At 51.3% G+C, this 20005-nt stretch overlaps 1 pseudogene; it reads right to left on the minus strand.

Moving 5' to 3' along the window:
• Positions 1 to 6534: 6534 nt before the first annotated feature.
• On the minus strand, positions 6535 to 8637 carry LOC144119907 (uncharacterized; annotated as a pseudogene).
• Positions 8638 to 20005: the final 11368 nt, after the last annotated feature.

A 20005-nucleotide genomic window follows, 5' to 3' on the forward strand; every position in this document is an offset into this window, starting at 1 on the left:
CTGCGACAGAGGGTGATTTATTTCTCCTGCTGCACCCCTTGTAGATGACCCTTTGTTGTATCCCGTACCGTTGGGGAACTGCCCGGTCCGACTGCCCGGAGCAGCCGGAGCACCACCACGTCAGGCACCCGCCACGTACATCCTTCGACCAACTCCCCTTTTATTCCAGTTCAATGATGAATATATATACAGATGTGCGAGTCAGCTGACCAGATAGGGCGCATGCCTAGCGCCACCTAGTTTATACAAACATAACTACAGTATACAATACCACATTATTCCCCCTCAAAAGAGTTAGCAACTAACACTGGAAAAACACAATAAACACTCAATGTCTTTCATAGTCTTTAAACCACACTGGTGGTCTTCTTTGTCTCGTCGAATGCCTCAGTCCTGGAACGTCCCTTTCAACTGGCGTCTGAACAGATGGCTGCTGGGGTGGGTCGTGGTTCTCCTGCTGTGGTTCGCCAAGTGGTTTTGCTGATTCAGGCGAACAACTTTTCGGAACTGTAGGTGGTGGAACTGGTTGGGGGCAAGGTACCAGCCGACTCCGATTCCATGTGCGGCCATCATTGAGCTTGTAGGTATCTTGACCACATTGGTCCACAATGGTGAATGGACTCGAGTAGCTCAGAGCGCCCTTAGGCACGTGACCAGGCAACTTGACTCTCACCGGTTGACCTGTTGTTAATGGAGAGTACTTTGCAGCTCGTCGACGGTCAGTGTAAGTCTTACTTGCTTGTTGCCTTTGTGCTACTCTGCTGTGGATGGACTTCATCGCTGCCTGCGGATCTTGAAAAAACTCTTTACCTGGCGTTCCTACAAGATCAAGTTTTGTTCTGGGATGACGGCCGTGAAGAAGGACGGAAGGCTTCACTCCTGTGGTCGCATGCGGTGTGAAACGGTAGACTCCCAGGTATTCGGTGATAGCTTCCTTCAACGGCCGATGTTCTTGTGCGCAGACTTGAACGTACTCTTTGAGTACTCGATTAAACCTCTCTACCTGCCCGTTAGCTTGCGGATGATAGACTGCCGAATACGTATGAGCGATGCCACGTTCTTTGAGGAAACTGTCAAACTCCAAGGCTGTAAACTGAGCACCATGATCACTCACAATCTCGTCTGGATATCCTTCCCTGCTGAAGATGCTTCGCAGAAAGGAGATGACTGTTGCAGTTGTCACCCTTGCTGAGAAACAAACCTCAGGCCACTTGCTGTAGTAATCGATGGCTGTAATGGCAAAACGGCAATCTGCCGGCACTTCGGAAAAAGGGGCCACAATATCGATGCCTAGCTTCTGCCATGGTGCAGATGGGAATGCAACTGGCTGCAGAGGTGGTGTCACGGGTTTTGCAGACTTGTCAACAGATTGGCATACCGCGCAGGATGCAATGAATTGTTCTACTTGCTTGCACATAGCAGGCCACCAGTATTGCTCACGTAGTCGCTGCTTTGTCCTCGTTATTCCCGGATGAGACTCGTGGGCTGCGTCAAGAAGCCGTGCTACGAGGGACGAAGGTACTACAAATTTGTCACCACGAAGCAGGAGGTCTCCAACGACTGAGAGCTCAGTTTGCACCCGGTAGAACGGAACTGCTTCGGCAGGCAACATCTTCACTGCGGGCCATGCCGATGTCACCCACTTTATAACCTGCTGCAGCAACGGGTCCTGCATCGTTTCAATGACAAACTCTTCATGAGTAATGCATGTTGAGACAACACAAACAGTCTCTTCTTCCTCTTCCTCCACACGACCTGGAAGGGGCATCCTTGAAAGAGCATCAGCAACAGTATTCTTGTCACCCTTGTGAAATTCAATCGTGAAGTTGTATGCCAACAGCCTGGCGTGCCACCTCGCAATCCGGAACGGTCGGCGACCTACTCCCTTTGTACTAAGGAGTGTGACCAGAGCCTGGTGATCGGTGCGTAATATGAATGAACGACCCCAAAGGTACACTCTCCAATATTCGCATGCCCACAAGCAAGCAAGGGCTTCCAATTCCCCTACAGAATACTTCTGTTCCTGTGAAGTAAGCCTGCGAGAAGCAAAAGCAATCGTCACCAGTTCATCATTCCTTGTCTGTTACAACACTGCTCCCAAGCCAATGGATGAGGCATCCGTAGTGACAATAATGTCACCCGCAGGATCAAATAGCTGTAAACATCTTGTGGCCAGGGAACATTTCAGTTGCTCGAAACAAGCTTGTCTTGCAGGGTTCCATGTGAATGTGGCATTCTTACGTAGCAACTCTCGAAGAGGCTCGACAACCACCGCATAGTCAGGTATAAATTTGGCGTAGTAGCCTAGCATGCCCAAGAATGAGCGCAGAGTACCGACATTTGTTGGGGCTGGCACAGCCTTGATGGCGTCAATGTTACCTTGTAAAGGGCGTATTCCCTTGTGACTGATCCTGTGACCAAGGAAGTCGACTTCTTGCACATTAAAAATGCATTTGTCATTCAACTTCAATCCAGCCTTTGCAATCAAGTGCAAAACTTGTTTCAAATTCTTGAAGTGCTCTTCACGTGTGCTTCCGTACACAATGACATCATCTATGTAGCACAAAGTGTTTTTGCAGTTCTGCAAAATAGTGGCCATCATTTTCTGAAACGCAGACGGTGCTGATGCAAGACCGAAACAGACGCGCTTGAATCTGTACAGTCCACTATCGGTTATGAAGGTAGTCAGTTCCCTGCTTTCAGGGCTTAGCAGAACTTGGTGATATGCAGCTGCTAAATCAATCTTTGAAAAGTAATTTGCGCCATGAAGTTTGTGCCATATTTCTTCCGTGTGCGGCAGTGGAAATTTGTCAACGACAATCGCTTTGTTTGGTTCGCGCAGATCGACACAAATTCTTATCTTGCCGTTTTTCTTTGCTACTACTACGATTGGAGACACCCATTCAGACGTGTCAATCTTTTCTATGACATCTTCTTGCTCAAGGCGCTGCAGCTCTTCGCGTACTCGGTCTCGCATTGAAAATGGCAAACGCCGCAACTTAGCAACAACAGGCGTGATTCCTTCTCTTATCTTGACCTTATGGACAAAATTTGTTGCAAGCCCTAACTTGCCATCAAACAAGTGCGGAAACTGGCAAAACAGTTCACGGTCAAGGCCTTCTGGCGCTTGCGTAATATGGGTGCATTGCAATGACGTACCGTTGATTTGCAGACGCAGCGTTTCGACAGCGTCGATGCCGAGAATGTCAGTACCGTCCTTGACGACGTAGAAGAGAATGTCGGCCTGCCGATCCTGGAAGATGACTGGCGCCGTGAAACACCCCTCGATGGTTATTCTGCGGCGAGAGAAATCGTAGAGTGACGCTGATGTTGGCTGCAAAGGGAAGCGTTTCAACCTTGAATACGTGGCGTTCGACAGAATGGAGACAGCAGAACCCCTGTCTACGAGGAAACGTATAGGAACATCTTGTACGAAGACTTCTGTGTGTATCCCTCCTTTGCACTGCCGGTCGAGAAGCAACACGTTGAGATCGCCGGATGGACTGCAGGTGTCGACTTCTCGGACAGCAAGGGCCCTTTCGTCAGGCATGCCGCTTCTACAGACACGCTGAAAATGTCCTCGTTTGCCACATTTGCTGCAAGTTTTACCCCGCGCCTTGCATGTCTTGGAATCTGCAAGATGCCCTGAAGACCCGCAACGGAAACAGGACTTCGGCTGCTGCGAACGCGGTAACTGCGTTTCTGAGCGGCATGGCATCCGATGTTTTTCGACCTTTTGAACGCTCGCAGCCGATGACTGCAGCTCAAGTGAGTATTTCGTGGCTTCTTCGATACTGTTTGCAATAGCCAGTGCGCGTTCAAGAGTGAGCGAAGTGCCTTCAAGCAGTAAGCGTTCCCGAAGAACAGGGTTGCACGTTTTCGCTACAAGTTAGTCACGAATAAAATCGTCAGCCTGCTTACCGAAGTCGCAACTTAATGCCAGCTCACGCAACGCCGTGACGAACGCTGTTGCAGTCTCCCCGGGCAGTTGGGTGCGTTGTCCGAACCGATGCCGCTCCACGACGACGTTCGTTTTAGAAGTGAAGTAAGCGTCCAACGTAGCCACCGCTGCATCGTACTCGTCGCTCGTACCGCTTCCTTCCTTTCCTTCTGTAGGCGGCGTCGACGATTTCTCCTCCGGCAACGCGTAGTACAAGCGTTGGCCTTCCACACCCAAACAGTGTAGCAGCAAAGCTTTACGGCGCGCAGGTGGGTGAGCGTCGCTCCCGGACGCCAGGAGATAGTTCTTGAAAAGGCGGTGCCACTGCGTCCAAGGAATGGCGGGCTTCCCGGGCGTCGGCAGGAACTCGGGCGGTTGATGCAGGCTCATTGCTTCCGCGTTCGGTTACTTCACCACTCGTCGCCAACTGTTGTATCCCGTACCGTTGGGGAACTGCCCGGTCCGACTGCCCGGAGCAGCCGGAGCACCACCACGTCACCCTTGTAAGCCGTTGTCTTGTTAACACTTCATAGAATAGGCCAAAAATCTGAAATAACTCTGAAGCATGATATAACAACACAAACAGCTGTGCGGCGGCTGACAAAGGCATGAAAGATGACTGGCTTGCAGTGAATTGTGAAAATTTCAGTTTGGTCATTGAATCGATCAACATTTTGCATGCTCACATTAGCGTCATCTGATGCACTTTTACTAGCAAAAGTCTAAAAAGACTGGATGTGCACCAAGCAGGATTATTGAGAACTGCTGAAATGCAATAAAGTGAAGACTTGCGGGAAATACATAATATCATTTTTCTTTCCTAGCACCTTCAGCTTGGTCCTGAAGAAGCCCAGGAGCTAGAAGCAAATACCAGGCAGCAGGCCCTGAGCGACAAGTGGCACTCGGCACGACGACACCGCCTCACACCATCTACCTTTGGCAGCGTCATGAGGCGGAAACAATGGACAGAGAAAGGTTTAAGGAATCTCTTGGACCCAAAGGATCTATCCCGGGTACGGGCTGTACAGTATGGGAAAAAAATGAGGCTCTTGCAGCAGAGCGGTATGCCGCTACAATGATAGCTGCAGGACACAACGTGACCTTGCAATATTGTGGCCTTGCTGTGCACCCTGGCTTTCCATGGCTAGGTGCAAGCCCGGATAGGTTTGTTTTTGACCCGGAAGAAGGCACCTATGGCGTTGTGGAAATAAAATGCCCCTACTCTTTGAAGGACAGTGAAGCTAACACTGTAACCAGCAAAAACTTCTGTCTTGCATTTGTTGATGGTACACCTCAGCTCAAGAGAGATGATGAGTATTTTTACCAAGTTTTAGGACAGATGGCTGTCACAGAATGCAAATGGGTAGACTTTGTAGTCTTTTCTGAAAAGTGGATGGCTGTGGAGCGCATTTATTTTGATCAAGGTAGGTGGGACAATGTTAAGGTACAGTTGGATGAGTGCTTTTTCAGTACTGCTGTGCCTTACTTTGCTGCTCACAACATTACTGTGGTATAATTCTGAGATTGCATTCATCTTTGGTTTGAACACTCGTTTTCATTGTAGTGATCTACACTTATTGCAGCTAGTGATTTTTTTATATATAAGGCTTCTGTGCTAGACAATGGCTTCTTTTGTATTCCTGGCCATTGCTTATCTTTTCATCACCTATTCTATATTTTTGCATTTCCTGAATAAAGAAAATAGACACATGAAAGCTATTTTGAGTTTAACTAGATGCAGCAGCAGATTATACCTTCAAAAACTAGCTCTAGTTAAAAGCAGGCTTGGTGATATAGAATAAACCGGTTGATTTTTGGGCTAGATTGTGAAGCATATTGTGCTGAAGGGGGGCAGGACAGAAATGGGAAACATGCTCACTTATTGATTACTTGAAATTTCATCAAAATCAATCAAATTTCTTTCAGAGTTACGGATACTGAGGAAAACGAAGACAAAAAGCCAAACAAGGCTTGACGAGGTCTGCGCTCCCTTTCAAGGCATACAGTGCAACAGGTACATTTGGTCATCACAATTCACTAACGGTTGACATAGATCATTGCAACTGACAAATTCCCCGCAACGCTATATATATATATATATATATATATATATATATATATATATATATATATATATATATATATATATATATATATATATATATATATATATATATATATATATATATATATATATATATATATATATACAGTAACATTTATGGAACAATGCCAACGTATTAAAACAGGCACGCCTGCATAGTCTGCAAGCCTGCATTTTGTGGCCACTTCCCAAACAAAATGAACCGAAATTCCTACCGCCGTGATGGCAGCAGCAATTTTAAGGAGCAAAATTTTTGTCATTCATCCAGGTGCCAAGTGGTCGCGTTCATGAGTGTGACCCATCAGTACCGCATAGTTTGTGCATCACTCTAGTCTCCCTTTATTGCACTTGTTTTTCGTACAGGATTGCATATAATCTGAGTCGTAATACTCTAGTCCTTGTGCCCTCTGTGGCGGTGAGGGAAGTTTCTGCTCCTGTGTTATCTTGCTGCATGGTTTCAGGCAGTGAACAGAGGTCATCCTCTAAGTTATTATTCATTCATTAGCTCTGTTGGAGGTGCCAGCTGTTGCCTGCTTGGTTGTGAAGGTGTGCTCAAAGGGCTTTGAAAGTTTGTAATAGCAGCCACAGTCCAGATTTGATTGATTATGGGAGCCAGTGTGAGTGGGATCGGCCGATCAAATATATGAAATGATTTGACCCTTCTTATTCTCCTTTCTACATGGATCCTCAATGAAGCAATCTCCTTAGTTTCCCTGACTTGTTGTTCAGAGAGGGCATTCCTGTGCAGAAATGGCGGAATGTTCAGGTTAACATTTTTGCTTGCCAAAAGGTCCTCAATCAAGAACCCCTTGTCTGCAATAATAATTTTTTGTCAAATTGAGGTTCAGAAATCCACTTTTCAGTACGCCCTCCCTGTTTGAGATAGAACCTGTGTACAGCTCTGACACAAAGCTCACTAAGCCGTTTGGTGAAACACAAATGAGGCCTCTAAAGGCATTTGAAGTCTTATAAGCAGAGTAGGAGCTCGACTGGAGAGACAGTGAGGAGGGCACCTCACACATTATCTCTGTTGCATCCAAAATAACCCTTGTTGTTGAATACGTGCTGAATGCTGCAGGCATTGTTGTATCTATTACAGCTCTTGATACCCAGAGTGGTAGTTTGCAGTCTTATGTACATGAAGTTAATTCATGACACACATATAGGTGACACTGTTGACTGAGCGATCCCAAATCTGTGTGCCATGTCATGCTCAAAGAGGCCGAGGCGAAGCCTTACAATTACGAGGAACAGTTCATTTTCTGCCGTCAGCTTCCGCCGTCGGCCTCCGCTGGCTTTGATGCTAGCATTCCTCAAAACATTACTCCCATTCTTTCCGAGGTTGATGTAAGTCATTAATGCCATGAAGGGCTGGTATGATGGCATTCCTGTGTAAGCAAGGAAGTCCTCATTTGAGTGTTTAAAACGGTCAATGCCAAAGCTTATTCTAATTTCTTTTTCTGCAAGACGTGCAGTGAGGCGGCGATTTTCTTGGAGTGAAAAGTACAACTCTTTCTTCGTCTGGAGCAGCTGCTCCTGGAGGACTTCACATTCATATTTATGTCTGTCTATTTCATTTGCCTGTGCTGCAAACACACCCTCGAGACGTTCCACTTCACTGATAGGCTCGCCACTACCTAATAAAGGGGTTGTACCAGAAGCCGGTGAACAGCTGGCGGTGTATCTCTCTGTTTCAGGTGCTTCGGACTCTAGAGCTGCTGCAGACGATCGATCAGTAGACTGGTCACCAAAAAATTCTGCTGCACTGTCTTCTACAGTCAGTGCTTGAGCAACAGCTTGATCTGAAATCTGATGTACTTGTGGACAGGCGCTCAATGTTCGCTTCTTGGGTGATTTGCGAAGCTGTTGCTTTTTGCCAAAGCTGAACACACTGGGGCAGGCTGTTTGTCGCAGTAAGTTGTTGCCGCATGATACACCAGGAATAAAGTCTGATGGCAGGAAATGCCTTGAACACACTCTTGTGCATGTTGTCACCTTGAAGTATTCCCCTTCGTCGCGCTTGATGGCGATGATCCACTTTTTGTATAATGTGGCATCTCTTGGGAAGCGACGATAAGAATCCTGCAAGTTTCAAGAGATGTACATGTAGTTAAAACCTGTATCAAAAAATAATTCATCAGTAACCTATATTTGCTATACAAGAATATTTTGACCAGCGTGCGACATTTAAAAATATTCTGCCTAATAATAAACATAGCTGACCCGCAAAGGTGCAAGTGTTTGTTACCAGGCTTTTATGGTCAATATGCATATTTGCGCAGCGTACACTCTCGATCGCGATTTTTCGCGATGCGGATTATTAAACAAATAGCGATCGGCCGCAGTCGTAGGCGATCGTGTTGTGCGCTAGAGCTCGGCAAACTCAGAGCGGTTCGGTTAGTTGGACCGCGTAAGAGCGATAATTGATCACGATCGTAAGTCCCCGTGTGCCACCGGCGCGAGAATGTGCGTCCACCGCTTTATCCGCACTATCCGGCATCTCAATCGCAGCGCGAAGGTTAGCCTGTACCTGAGCAAAGCTCGGCATTAATGCACGCCCTTGTGACCACGAGCTTACAAGAGCGAGCGCCATGTCCCTAATACTTACAGCCCTTGCACATTCACAGCATCTGAATTTGCTCTAACACGGCTGCTGTCACAGCTGTTGGGTAAAAAAAAAGTCGTGCTGCAGTACATGCGGATAACACGGGCACACCGCGGGGTTGACGCGAGAAGGAAAGAAAGCCTTTCACAACTTTCACTAACATCGGTTAAGGTACAACACGGTACTTCTCTAACCGGTATTGTCATTTGTAGTCAACTCCAGGTTATTTATCTTTTTTTCACCGACATGGATTACACGGGTGTGAAAGTAAATACCACGCACCTTGTTACCGCCTGGATCCTTGGGTCCTCGCTGTTTACACCAGGGGACACAGCAGTGCGTCGGCATTTTCGCTATACGATGTGGGTCGATCTGCGGCTTGTGAATCCGCGCGGGCCTTGCGCATACAGTCTCCGCTTCCCATAGAGTAATGGCGGTTATGCTGCTTCCTCGCCGTTACCAAGATGGCGGACCTAACTTTCAACTTGTGAACGAGATGGCGCTGCGCATTTCGCATATGGTCTATTGAGCTCCAAGCAGCGCGCAGGGCACTGAATCACATCGACCGGCTTCAATGCGCACCGGACGGCGGCTCGCTGCGGCAGCGTATGCGCTCGCACCCGCGCTCACGAATGGGCGCGGCGCTGCTCGAGTATGAGCAATTGACACAAGGCCCGCCCCCATACGGCTCCTGCGCGCCCTGGCCTGCTGCCTCGGAGGTACAGCGAGAGTCGGCATTGCGGGAAAGCGGAGCACACCCTTCTGTGCTGTGCAGCAGCTGGACAGAGCCGTAATACACGAGGAGCTCTAGGACCATCTACTCGTGTACACCGACGGCTCAGTGTCCCGCGACAGCTGCTCCCTTGCTGCGGCGGCTACCATCCCCGCACTGCGGCTGCACAGCCAGCAACACGCAACCTTCCTGGGCTCCTCCACCCCGGCGGAGTTGATGGGGATCCGGTTCGGGCTGGTCCTGCTACTCACCCTCGGTCCTCCGCCGCCCAGGAGTGCTCTGCTGTGCGACTCCCGCGCCGCCCTCAGCCGCCTGCAATCTAACGGCCGCGGTACCCCACTAGTGCGGGAAATTCGCTCGCGCATCGAGCGCCTGGCGCAAAGAGGATGTGTCGTGCGTGCACAGTGAGTTCCCGGTCACTGCGGCATCGCCGGCAACGAAGAAGCTGACGACCTCGTGACCGCTGCACACCAACTACCTTCAGGCTTTAGATGTACATTTATGATATCCTTCCTGCGCTTCGCAATGGGCCCGCTATCCACATTGTTTTCGACGACATATTCCAAAAAATGCAAAACTTTTGCCACCGAGTATTCTAAATGGTCTACTAGAAGATCATCTGAGGACCCTACCTACAGATATAGCAATAGCCACTGATGCATCGCAATGCAATGAAAAAGCAGGTGTGGGAATATTTTGCTTACATTTAGACTGGTCCTTTTCACTGCGCCTTCCAGATTTCACCCCTATTTCTCAAGCAGAGTTTCTAGCAGTTGTACTTGCTCTACGCAAGCTAGACCCCTCTATTACAGCAGTTGCAGTAATTACTGATTCTTTATCTTTGTGTTCGTCCCTCGCTGCACATGTTGACGGTCCCATTTTAACAACTTTCTTATCCCTACTTCTTCCGCATTTGAGCCTGGTTCATTCAGTATGGGTTCCCGGTTACAGCAGTGTGACAGTAAATGAGATTGCTGACAATCTCGCAAAGGCTTCCCTCAGCGGCCCCGTGTTGCAAATCATCCCGGCTACAGCCTATATTACAGCATCTAGATTTCGGCGACGTGCGTTGTTAAGCACGCAAGATTCAGATTCAGATTCAGATTTATTTCAACAACACTTGGTTGCCGAGGAGGCGAACAAAAAGGCAATCAAAAGTTGCCTGACGAAGCGTCCGCCCCCTTTACACTCTACAACTGAGCAGTGGGCAGGTTTAACCAAAGAAAAACAGATCATAACACCAAAGACATTGCATATAACATTATACACGAAAACATAAAAAAACAGCACATATTCATTTAAGGTACACAATTAAGAAATGCTGTAAAAAGTATATTCGCGAGTCAACATTGTTACACAAAATTGCACATAAAATACAAATATCGGTGTGACTGAATATAACAAAAGGAAAGAAGAGCTTAACTATGCCGGCCAAAGTAAGGTTTTCTTTTCTAATAAAAACATGGATTTTGCTTTTTCTTTAATATAGGGCAGACACAACACTTTTAACATCGGCGGATTATGAGCACCTTAAATATTATTGGAACAGGAAAATTTGTTGCTCTCAGCAGCTTGACGTATTACTGACGAGGCTGCGCTGCCGCATCCACCCTCTAAATTTCTATTTACACAAGTCGGGTTTGGCACTCTCTCTCCTTTTTGCATTTTACCGTGAACCTGAATCTATAGAACAGTTTTGACTGTATTGTCGCCGATTTAACTCTCTGAGAAAAAGGTTCCTGGAGGAGCCCTTGCAGCATCTTGGCCTTAGTTTGAGCAGCCCGCTCTTGCTATCATTTGGCGCCACCGCATTTGGGTTCAGCTACAGATTTTTTTGTACCGCTGTTCTAAATTTCCTGATAGAATTTCACCGACTGCCTTGCTAAGTGTTCCAAGCTTATCTTTTCTCTCAATTATTACATTTTGACTTAATCATTATTATTTAATCCCTCTCTTTATTGTTATTCCTATAATTTTGAAATCAAAACTCTCATCCCTCTTCTATTCATGAGGAAGAATTCACCGGTGTTGCGCTCCCACGTGCTTTTCCTTTTTATTAACTGCGTTCTGGTGAATAGCGACTTGATTCTTGGCCGATTCCCCAATTTGGGTATGTGCCATCTTTTGATAGGCTAACAAAAACAACAACAATCTGCTAGCGATCTGCCCCTTGCGCTGGAGGACGTGCGTGCGGCCATCCATGACCATCTCCGAAAGCAGCACCCCGACCCACGCATCGCGGGAGGTGAGCGCATCGACAGTATCACCGGCTGTCGCGCACTTACACGGTCACAACGTGCAAAGATCCTCCGCGCGCGCATTGGCTGCGTGTGGCCCTGGAAACGAGGGGTGCGTCACGGAATCGCGACGAGTGATGTGTGTGACGGATGTCGTGCAGTGAAAACACTAGAACACCTGCTAGAACGCTCGCGCTATCACCAAGTCCACACAAACCCCTCCTGTACCCTCTGCCACCACCCCAAAGCCACTATCCATCATATCCTTTTCCTCTGCCCGGCGGATCCTCCCCCGCGGGGCCTAGAGCACCTTACCACTTGGGGGGCTTGGGAGACCCTACTGTGCTCCGAGGACCCGGCCAAGCAAGCAATCGCCACAGGCCGGACTGCCAGCGTCATGAGCCTCCGGGACATGAACGTTTGAGTGCAGTGGGGCAGTGTGGGGGCCCAAGGACCTGTGCGTCCTAAACTGCCCTGTATGTAATAAAGTTTACACCACCACCTGCTCCTTCACTGTGCCGCGTTCGCCGATGCTCGCCGCGACATGCTCGCGGCCTATAGGGCGGAGGGCATACAACCAGACTCCACCAAGACGCTATTGTGGCCGCAGGGCAGTGCGCGCACTCGTGAGCGAACTTTGGTGAGCCTCTGTGCATTCCTCGAACACACGGGCTTGACGTCCCGTCTGTTCTCCGTCAGGTAGTTACACGCAGTGACCGAACGCTCCGCGAGTTCTACCTTGAACGATTATTAACTGGACGCCCCACTCCAGTTGTAGCCAACACAGTGCTTTGCGCGTGTGATTTGATTCCTCTAAAATGAACTAATCACGCGCACAACCTGGACACATTTCTTATTGTGTAAATAGTTTGTACCTATTACTTCTCCCCCTATCCTCTCTTCCTGTCCCCTCACATCTTTCACTTCATTTCTCTATTCTGCCTGCTATCCTTTATTTCCGCTGCCCCAGCTCAGGTGCTTCAGTATCGATGGCAGATGCCGGGACTAGCAAAAATCTTTTCCTTCCTTTTTTACTATTATTTTAATAAAAAAACAACTACCACCACCACCTACTCTCTATTTGTACATGCTGTACATTACCCCCTACCCCTATCCTTTCTTACAATCGCTCCCCTTTTTTTCCCTCTCCCTGTCCTTTTACTCCTGCTAGTCGGAGCTCAGGTGCTTCAGGTTTCGAGGGCAGATGCCGCGGCTAGCAACATCTTTTCCTTCCATTGTTATTTTTAATAAATAGCCACTAACAACAACAACAAGTACAATAAATCTCGTCCCGTCAGCCACTTAATATCAGCGCAAACGTATCGTTCGTCACTTGTTGATCATCAGCACAAAGTGCACGTGAGTCACTGCCACAGAAACTTTTTTTTATTCCATTGTACCACGTACGTTAATGAGTAGAACCACCTACCCGTAGGCACTGTGTAAATAAGCGATATTTGTTTCGCCGGTCACTGTCTACATTTTTGTTCCGTGATTTTATTCAGTTTTCTGCACAAGTCGCCTGCCCGCGTTTTTTCGCTCCAGTGTACTTCGCTGTCCCTGCCGTGAAGCGTGCGGCTGGAAACAGTGACATAGCTCTTGGCGAATCTCCGTCGCCCGTGTGAATGTGCCAATCCGTAGCAGAAGATATGCTCACCCCTTCGCTCATTCATCGAGGGGTTAGAGGTGGGGGGGGGGGGGCTAAGCCCCACCGGAAAAAATTCGGGGGGGGGGGGCTCGAACCCTCCAGCACACCCCCCCCCCCTCCACTGTCAGTGCCTATGTCTCCAGGAATAGCTCAGATGATGATAAACCGCTGTTAAAAGCACTCCATTTCGAGCGCTTAATAACGCACTTTGCCGAAACGCAGCTGATGTGATGTACGCTATAGGCTTGCGAACGTGTGGTCGCCCGTTATGGTGCCTGGGAAAATGGGTCGGACGAACCAGTGCTCGCAGCAACTTCGTGGGCGCCACCACTGCACTGGGGTTCGAGCGCCTGTGCGTAACAGCGGATGCGTCAATGTCAGGTGGATCCTGCAGCCGGTGTGAGCTGGTGATGCTGAGCGGATTGGAGTGGCGAGACTTCGAAGGCAGGATGATAAGTCAAGTACCGTTGGAGTCTCTCACGGATCTCCCCGGAGAATACTCGGACCGAAAGAATGGACTAGGCGACAGGTGTACCCACACAGACACACATTTAATACACCCGATGTGACACACACTAGAACACAACTAAAGGAAAAACTAACACAAAATACAAATAATAAAAATACACATGACCCGGGAACACTGCTACCAGCGTGTACTATTAGCGTTCTACTGTTAGTGGTCGGCGTTCGTGCTGACGGTTGGATCGGTGCGGCTGCCGCGTTGTATGGATCCAGTAGCCGGTGCCGAGGCGGCGTTCGACGTGCTTGGGCTGGTGTCGTATAAGCTCCCGGTCCAAGCGCCCGTGGAGGTGATGCCGGTGTTGGGGGCACCACCCGGATGGGTGGAAACACCGCTGGAGGCACCCCTGGCAATTCCAGGTGGTAGTGTCCTCCGTTGACTCCCCGGAACGGGAAGAAGTTCACGATGCGAAGCCGTAGAACGCGAGCTCACCGGATCAGTAGCCGGCGTCGCTCTCTTCTAGCCGAACCGTTTTTTACCCGCCGGAGCCTCCGCTTCTCTGTTCTTCGCCCCCGTCCCTCGCCCTTTTATAGCCTTGGCGTTACTCCACGTAAGCCTTTTCGTCGTCCGCCTCCTGTATATTACCGCCGATTCGCTATCACTGCCCTTCGGCAGATAACAATGCACGGATTCTGTCTTTGGATTTCGATAACTTGCCTACAAGGAACCCCCCAAGCAAAGAGTTCGCCTAGGAGCCCTAATATGAGCCATATTTATCCTAGTACCCGAGTAAGCACATAATCCCCTTTGCTGATCGTCAACAGAGGACAATCGTTCAGGCCGCCAGAGAGGAATCAGATACGTTGCTTATTCAGTACAACAAAGTTTGCCCAATTTTCATCATTTTTCCAATATTTTATCGCTATCATGATGGAAACATTGTTAAATGTTTAGTTGAGAATAAACGGTGCTGGTCGCAGTAAACCCGCATGACAAGGGCCATTAATGATGAGGCTTATGAGCTTAGAGCTGTCACTAAGATTCGTACAAAAATTAGTGTGGATTAGCTCAGCTAATCCAGGATATACAAAGTCAAAGATGCAGGCGTTCACTGTGTTCATTGGCGTTGGCGTTGACAATATTCTAGACGGCGATGGCTTTGTGGAAAGGGCGCCTAACTGGCTCCTGTTTATGTGGACGCCTCATTCGTGCTTTGATTCGTGGTGAAAGAAAGATGCTAAGATCAGAACCGTCAGGCTGCTGGTTTTCGGAGAGGGAAACCCACGCGCCTGGAGCGTAGCGGTCTTTCGCCCCGCTCCCGGAAGGAGGCCCCCATCCCCCTGGAGGATCGTCGTCCCGGCGCCAGGCTTTTGGCCGGTCGCCCGGGAATCCCGGCCGCCCAGCCTACCCCGGAGCTTGGTCGAGGTGCCGACCGCGGCCCCCCACCCTCTACGAGCTGCCCATCTGCTGATCCAGGTCCCCGGCCCGGCTCAAGCATGGTTTCTACCGGTCCCGCTGGCGGACCAACTTTCCGCGCGCCTCCCCCGAAGGCGCACTGCTTCAACTTCTCGTTCACGACCGAGGCCTCGGCCGACGACTTAGTCGACTGCATCGAAGCTGTTGTCGGCCCAAAGGGGCTGGAGTCGCTCCAGCACCAGGGCGGTTACAAGTTTTGCGTCGCCGTAGTCTCTGCTGCGGCGGCTCACAAGCTTCTTGCAGCGGGTGCCTTCCTTGTGAACGGCACCTCAGTCCCGGTCTCCTGCGTGGGTCCTGCGGTCGTGAACGTCACGGTGTTCAGGCTGCCGCTCTTCGTAGGTGACGCCTCGCTCGCCCCGGCACTCAGCCCTTACGGGAAAGTGCTCGAGATCACCCACCCTACCCTGAAGGGCCAGCGGCATGTCGACAACGGTCAGCGGCTGGTCCGGATGGAAATGCAGAAGCCCGTACCCAATTTCATCTCTGTCCTAGGGCCCCGCGCTATGTGCGATTATAGAGGCGTCCGCAAAGTTTGTTCTCGCTGTGCGCAGGAGGGCCACGTCGGCGCAGCGTGTCGCACGCCGCGGTGCTCGCGTTGCGAGGCCTTCGGCCACGACACGGTCGGGTGTCGGGCGATGTGCAGGCGGTGCGGTGGGCCGCACGCGGCGGCGGATTGCCTGCGGCCGCGTTCGTACGCGGATGCGGCCGCCGCCAGGGGGCCCGGGGCTCCCCGACCTGGGCCGCCCAAGGGACCTGGAGATGACACCTTGCGGCGCCCCGCCGAGCAACGGCCGGCTGACACCCCTCGGGAGGGCCCGGCCGCAGGCTCCCCTGTCTACACCCCCGGGGAGGACCAGGCCGCGCACCCTCCGCTCGCCACCCCCAGGGAGGATCAGACTGCGAACCCCCCGGACGCCTCCCCCTGAGAGGAGCAGAGTGCGAACCCCCCGGCTGCCACCCCCATGTGCCACCCCAGCGTGGACCACACCGTTGACGCGCCGCCAGAGAGCTTCTCGGAGCTTTTCTCCTTTCACTCCCCTTCGTCACCGGCCGCCATCTCTGATGCAACGGGCGCCTTCTCGTCGGAGCCGCTCGCCTCTTTCGGTTCGGAGGACGAGTCGAGCCAGGACTCTGAGTCCACCTCGTCCCTGACGGATCAGGACGGGCCGTCCGTGAGCGGTGCAGTGTTGCGCCTGACGGGGGACCTGACCTGCGAGCAGCACCAAGCCCTCTCCACCTCGGTACACCAAGCCCCGCCCTGTCATGCGCCCCGCCCCCAGCCCAAGGGAGAGGAGACGCAACCAGCCGGTGGTGGCTTGTCGCCAACACCGGTCGCTACTTGGGCGGCGTCGAGTGGAACGCTGAGTCACCACGTGACGGTCAGCCAGCCTCTCGATTTACGAGCAGTGGCCGAAATGGACACAGGAAAGCTAGCAAGGAAGCACGCGAGGGACGCGGATGATAATTCCGATGGCGCTGTCTCGCCCCAGGCAAAAAAGTCTGCCCCAAGCTCCGCTCTTGGCGGGGCTCCCTAAAGGAGTACTGTGACGTTCCTTGTGTGTGCTACGAGGTTCCGCGTTCGACGGCGCGGCGTAGACGGAGCCCCCAGTGGCGGCGAAAGCACAACCGGACCCCCTTTCATGTTTCTACTGTATATGGCTGCAAGCAACTTGAGTGAGATTGCTTTTGGGCCTGCCGCCGTGGACCGCACGGAGACGACCCAGATGACAGCGGCATCATCAATTACCGAGCCATACTCGTTGAGAGTGACGACCAGAACGAAGGGGTTTAAGCCCAACCGGACCCCCTTTCCATAGTGTCGGCACGAGTCGAACGCCGCCGCCGCCGCCGCCGCTGGGAGACGGGCGTTATCTTCCCCAATTGGCGTGGCAGTTCCAGGGCGGCCTCGTTTCGGCAGGCCTGGCCCCGTGGCAAGACGGCGGGCCTCATCAATCAACCCGCCCGAGCACATCCCAGGACAAGGGACCACTTTCCCGGCCTTTTAGTGACCTCGCGTTCCGGCCTTGAGGGGCGAGTGTCATTTGATGGAGAACGGAGGCCGGTGACCCGCGGGAACTGTCAGCGGGCCAGAGCGCGCCTTACCACAGCCGACGCTATGCGCTACCTCGAAGACAACCTTCTTTCCCTCGGACTCAACACGTGAGGGGGGCGAGACCATAAGTGCGGTGGTGTGTTTGTGCGCCCAAGTGAAAGCCCTAGCCCCCCCCCCTCCCTCCGGCGTGGGCGTCCTCACCCTAGGGAGTGTGGGGATAAGAGGATATAAAAATCGACAAGGAGTACCGAAGAAGGCACGCTCAGGACGACATCGTTCGCCAAGAGGGCCTTCAGCGCCGAAGCCCGACGGCGTGCAGCTTCTGCCAGCAACCGCTCGAGCTCAACTCCGGAGCCCCTCCATCGTCCCCATGAAGTCGTCGGCACGTAAGCTCGGACGCCCCAGCCTCTGAATCTTAATCATGTATAATTATTGAATATATCTGTTTGTTTAAACTGAGCCATACGGTGTCTCTTTGCCTCTCCGTCCCGTGTGGACCTGCGCATTATGGGCGGTCATCACACTGGTGTCAGAAGTTGGGTCTCAAAAGCAAATGTCCTCTGAATGCTGCGACATTCATGACTTCAAAATTGTAATCAAAAGGGAATCACGGGACAGATTGTGTGACTCTTACCCCCCATTTGAGAGGCTTGAGGCACCGGAGGGCTTGAGGAAAAAAAATGTCTGTATCTGAGGGAGCTCCCACTCCACAGCCGTCGCTCGGAGCAAGCATGCTGGCATTAGGAAGCGTCATTCCGACGTTTACAGGAGATAAGACAGGGGTTCCAATCTGCGATTTCTTTTCCATGCTAGAAGAGATTGGGAAAATGGGGGGATGGTCCGATGCTCAAATGCTGGGAATGGCGAGGTGTAAGTTGGCAGGAGCTGCTCATGATTTTGCATGGCGAGACGAAAAAGTAAAATCCACAAAATCATTTGCGGAATTTAAGAAGCTCGCGTTTGAGCATTTCGACACTGAACCACATCACGTGCGGGTACAGAGGTTCCGTGACGCCGGACAGATGGTAGGGGAGGACGTGCGAACGTTTGCGTCGCGGCTTCAGCGCTTAGCGCGCGATACGTTAAGCAGGGAGGAGGAAGGAGACCAGCTAAAGAAGAAATACGCGGAGGATATACTTAAAGAGGAAATGACCGCTTTGTTCGTGGCTGGTCTGCAAGACCCCGTGCGCCGGTTCGTGCTCTCGCGCAAGCCGAGCAATTTCGACCAATCCGTGGAGGCCGCATTGGATGAGGAACGAAATGAGGCGTTAACGACAGCCGCAGCGAGAGTACGCGTCATAGAGAGAGCGGTGCTCAACCCTGAGGTTGCTCTCTTGACAGAGCGGTTAGATCGCTTAGAACAGCTGCTATCTCAGCAGGTAGAACGCCAGGTTGAAGCGCGCGCTCAACAGCGCCCATTCGCTGGAAACCGGAGACCGCCACAAAGCTACAGGCGCGGTATGCGAGATTTTGAAGAAATCGTATGCTTCGCTTGCCAGGGTCGCGGACACATCGCCAGGTTCTGCCAAAACGTGCGCCGTGGGGAGCCACAAAGAGAAGCAGGCGAGACACGCACTAAGCAAGCCTACAGCGGGGCTACAGATACCGAGACAAAAAACTAGTTAGTCCTCCCCAGCCTGAGGAGCGTGGGGAGGGAGCAGTGGATGATGAGGTTGTGGTAGTTTGTGTGGCCGACGAGGCATGCCCTGTTGTGCGTTGCAAGTTAAATGGTTGTTGCATGGAATCGTTGATAGATACGGGGTCAAAGGTGACATTGCTTAAGGAGAGCAGTTTTAACACGCTTCGAAGGAAAGGGGACCGCGAGGTGTTGGAGCGTCTGGTGGTATGGCAACCAAATTTGTAGGCATAACGGGGGATCCTCTTGGCATAAGTGGACTCTACCGGTTACATTTCTCTCTCGGCGGAATTGCATTGGAGCACCCCTGCTACGTATGCCCGGACACGGTGTCTCTGCCAAACGGAGTGTCAGGTATATTAGGGCAGGATTTTTTGAGAAAAGAGAAGGTAGTAGTCTCATTCTCTGAGGAAGTGGTTAATGCGGGCGGCTCAAAAGTTCCGTTTTTGAACAGGAGAGGGGCTGAGATTCGCATTACCGATATTGACACCCGTCGAACAGTGGGATCATTTGAGAAGGTATATTCGCGGGTTGCCGTCAGGCTGGTCGAGGAGGCGGTCGTCCTTTCTTGGTCGGAGCACATTTTGTACGCGTTTGTGCCTTCAGATGTAGAGAGCGGCGCCGTGGGAGTGCTTGAGCCGGTCGACTCTCTCAGCAATGGCCTGAAGGCAGCCGCGTGCCTCGTGACAGTTAATGACGCCCACAGAGTGCCCCTACGGGTGGTTATCTGTAGCCAGCAGCCACTGAGCCTTCCCAAGAACAAAACATTGGCTTTCTTCACCTCTGCGATAGAGAAACGTGAGCCCACCGATACGGTACTCGCAACTGTAGAGCATGCTAGTCCTTCGGCTGCTCCAAAGGTGTCGTTCGATCTTTCTCACGTAAAATCCAGGGAGAGGGAGGCTCTGGCTGGTTTGCTGAACGACTACTCGGAGGTATTCGCCGCGTCCAACCTGGATTTGGGCTGCTGTGGCGTTATAAAGCACAGGATAGAAACCGGCACTTCATCGCCCGTTTACCAGCGTGCGTACAGGATTCCTTACTCCCAACGTGAGGAGATGGAGCGGCAGGTGCAGGACCTGATTGATCGCGGCATTGTCGAACACTCAG

Source organism: Amblyomma americanum, chromosome 2, assembly GCF_052857255.1.
Source record: "Amblyomma americanum isolate KBUSLIRL-KWMA chromosome 2, ASM5285725v1, whole genome shotgun sequence".
In the NCBI taxonomy this organism is placed as follows: Eukaryota; Metazoa; Arthropoda; class Arachnida; order Ixodida; family Ixodidae; genus Amblyomma; species Amblyomma americanum.